The sequence below is a fragment of the Pygoscelis adeliae genome, unplaced genomic scaffold (genome assembly GCF_000699105.1).
Source record: "Pygoscelis adeliae isolate BGI_AS28 unplaced genomic scaffold, ASM69910v1 Scaffold153, whole genome shotgun sequence".
Classification (NCBI taxonomy): domain Eukaryota; kingdom Metazoa; phylum Chordata; class Aves; order Sphenisciformes; family Spheniscidae; genus Pygoscelis; species Pygoscelis adeliae.
In genome coordinates, this window is record NW_008824408.1 from 205,649 (window position 1) to 209,597 (window position 3,949).

The following is a 3,949-nucleotide window of genomic DNA, read 5'->3' on the forward strand; positions in this document are numbered from 1 at the left end:
CGCAGGCGGTCGGTCCCCCCCCCCCCCCCCCCCCCCCCCCCCCGCCATGACTCCAGCTGGTCTGGGCTGAGGATGGTCCTGCGGTGCTGCCTCTCGCCCAGCCGTGGGCAGCCTGTGGCATGGCCAAGGACGCACGGGCGAGGATGTGGTTTGCAGGGCTGTGGAGGTTTTCCTCCTGTGTGGTCTGTGCCAGCTCGTCCTGGCACGCAAAACACCGGAGCCTCCGAGCCCTGGCAGGTCCGACAGCCAGCACCGCGGGCAGGATGCGGATCTGCCTGCCCTCATCCCAGGCCAGAGAAATCCCCGGCTGTGTCGACGGGGCAGCAGCTCACCAGCTTCCTCGCAGGGCAGTGGAGGTGCCAAAGGGGATGTTTGTGCAGGATGGAGCTGGAGAAGATCCAGGACGTTCGCGGTGCTCAGCCTCCCCCAGGCCCGCAGGAAAGGTGGATAAAAGCCATTCTGCCCCCAGGGCTCACCACGGCCCTGCTGAGCTTCCCCAGCATCCTCCATGACTCCAGCCCAGCCCCAAACCTGGCCTCAGGGCAAATGTCCCCAGGTTGGCGGTGCTCCCGGCGCCTTTCCTTAATCCCCGGGGAAGCCCCAGGGTGGACGGCTGCGGGTGCAAGAAATTGCAGCCAGGGGCTGTTGCTGCTCCTGCAGTAAAACAGCCACGTGCTCAAAGGTCTCTATTGCTTGGGGCTTTTAGGATCCCACGAGACAAATATCTCCAGGGGTGGTTTCAGGATGAACTAATCCTGCCTCTGAGGTGACCTCTCCCACTTTTACATTTTGCCCCTGTACACAACGTCCAGCCCAGCACCTTTGCTCCTGCTCTGCGGGCAGCTACAAGGATTATTAAAAAACACCTTTTACTGGGGGCTGTGCAGGGCCAGGCTGCCCTGAACCAGAGAGCAGCCTCTGGGCATCGCTCACTCACTCCTGCGGCCCTGGGGAAGGGATGGGGACAGGGACAAGGTACGTGAGCTGGGACAGTGCCATGACAAACAGCTGGAGCCCCATACCCGCTGTGCAGATAGTCACATCCCTTTTAGCTGCCTTTAAAAGGGAGAACCAGGGAGAGGCCAGGGATGCCCCGTGAGCACTGGCGCACACCAGCCTCAGCACGTCCCTCCTGGCATCCTCAGCGCAGATGGGGCAGAGCGGACGCGCTCCGTGTTTCCAAACAGCTTCCCCACCTCCCCAGCAGTCCCCGTGCAGCTCCGTTTCCTTGGGCAGGTGCCACCGTCTCACAGCCGGGGATGGCTCCTTCTGTCACTTCTTGGCAGCTCCCTGGAGAAGGGGTCATGTCTCCAGATGCCGGCATCCGTGTCCACCCGGGAGCAGAGCGGATGACCCATCTCACACACCAGCAGAAGGAAATCTAGCCCCAGCACACCCAGCTACCAGCAGCTCGAGGTCGTCTTATGCCAGAGATGTTTCATAAATTCACTAGTCCTCCAAACACACCATCTCATCCCTTTCTTGAGCCTGTTTGTCCTTTTGGCCACCCTGGATCCTACAGCAATGAACTCCTCGGTTTCATTACATGCTGTGAGAAACGTCCCAGACATTTTCTCATACAAAATACGGTGTTTGTGTCTTTCAGCTCTGAATTACAGGGATACAGAAATCTCAATTCTTCCCTTCTTTCTTCCTAAATCTGAAACCCTTGCCGCTGCAGAGGCAACTTAAAAATGTGACCGAGCAACACTGAGAAGCTCAGTGAGCAGGATCTGAAGGGAAAAACACAGCATTTATGGCAGTTTATCTCCCGGTCCCGAGGCCTGACTCACACTCCCCCTGCACTTGGCGTGTTGAGCGTCCCCTGGGTTCCTCCTGCAGCGGAGAGCTGCTCGGAGCAGCACAATTCCCAGTGCTGGGGCTGCAGCCTCCTGGGGAGGGAACCCACCTTCCCGCAGCACCGCTGGGCACCGGGAGGGGACACAAGCCGTGCCCAGGGCCTGGGCGGTGGGAGCTGCTCTGCTGGCAGCCGAGCACCGTCCGTCCTCTGCACCCCCCTGTATTTCCTGGAGATGAACCATGGCTCCCTGTAACCCATCAACAGGGAAAGCTGCGCCGGCCAAACACTGTGAGCCCAGACGGGTGCGTCAGCAGCTGCCTTTCATTCATTTCCCTTTACAGAGCTTTCTGCAACAGGGGTGTTTTCCTACTATTTACTACCACCTCTCCCTCCCAGCACTGCTCAGCTTTTCTGCTGGGGCGGGAGAGGAGAGGGATGTGGGCTGGCTGGCTTCACCACACTTTAGCGCTGCAAAAAGCGAAATAAAAAAAATCTGCACTCAAAATAGCGCGAAACGGAAGTGCTGGGGTAGTCCCGCAGATTAAAGGAGAAAAAGAAACGGGCTCCGTTGCAGAAATGAGAGCAGGACGTTGCACAAAGCCGTGGTCAGAGCATGGCGCGGACCATCTGAGCGAGAGGGATGCAGGATTTACTACCTGCTTGCTCCAGCCCAGACCCGGCAGAATTACAGCAACCCCAAGGCTGCTCTCGTCTATGCTATGGGTGAAAAAATGTCTTTCCCCAAAGCAGGGTGAACAAATCTGCCCCATGGGGGGAAGCTCTGCATATTGGCTCCGGGGAAGGGACCAGAGCCCCCCAAATGGCAGCAGGAGTGCCCGGGCTATGGTTTGTCAGGGGAGCCGCAGGCCGGCAACATGGGGTGAAGCCGGAGCACCCACGCGGCAGAGGCTCGCTGGCGCTGCTAATTTGAGCTGATCCTGCAGCATCTCTGGGTACATGGGTGGAGGAGCAATGGGAGTTTTCTTCATGGGGTTTGGACGTAAAAGGCAGTGGAGGCTGGAAATGAATAGATTAACATCAAAGGGAAAATGTGATGTAAAAGTGCCTCGTCTCGGTTTTGTCCCAGGCAGGAGAGGCCAAGCAGCAGAATGGGCCCTTCCGTCCTCACTATTAATTACGGGCTGCGGTGTGACGGAGCCCAGCAGCCGAGCTCAGCGCCGGGCTGTTTGTTTGCCTGTTGCCAAGTGCCCCGTGGCTGCGGGTTGGGATTTGCAAGCCCTGTGGTTCAGCCACTGTTTCAAACTCGCAGAAGGGGTTTGGGACGGGTGAAGCCAGGGAGATCCCTGCCTTTGATCTGATGGCAGAGCTGAAACCAGAGGGTTGGGTTGGACTGGGCAGGATGGAGCCTGTGGTACCAGGAAGGGGGGCTGTACTGGCCGTGCCGGCACCGGTGGAGCCCCCAGTTGCTGCAGAGAACCATGAGGATGGAGGCTGTGAGGCCTGATGGCAGCTGTCGATGCACTGAGTGTCAGCCACCCTAGCCCACCTGGGAGGAGCACAAGGTGCTGGTTATACACACAAGCCCCAAGAACCACTGCACAAGAGGGGCTGAAGGACAGACCCCACTGGGAATGACTCATGGACAGTCAGGAAACACCCTTGGCTGCGACAACAAAGACAGAGAGCACCAAACTGTCCTCCCGTTCCCGTGCTGGAGGTGAGTTTCCCCTTCCAGTTGCCTCCGCTTCTACCCTTGCACTTCTCTGTGCAAAGCCTGGCCCCCCGCACTGGCCTTTCAGATCTGCCATGCCTGGTCTGCAGTGCTCAGTCCACCCCATAAAACATTCCCTCCACCCTCCAGCAAGCCGTGGAGTCCTCGAAGCTCATCTATCCGTGATGCACAGGTCCAGACCTCAGCTTCTCCATTTGCCAGACTGGGGTAAATACCTTCTTCCAGCCTTTTCCCACCTTAGCTCTTCACCTGGGAGTTTCTCTGGATGGAGATGGTCTCTTTAAGCTTATAGAATCACAGAATCATAGAAAGTTTGGGTTGGAAGGGACCTTTAAAGGTCATCTAGTCCAACCCCGCTGCAATGAGCAGGGACATTTTCAACTAGATCAGGTCGCTCAGAGCCCCGTCCAACCCGACCCGGAATGTTTCCAGGGATGGGGCATCCACCACCTCTC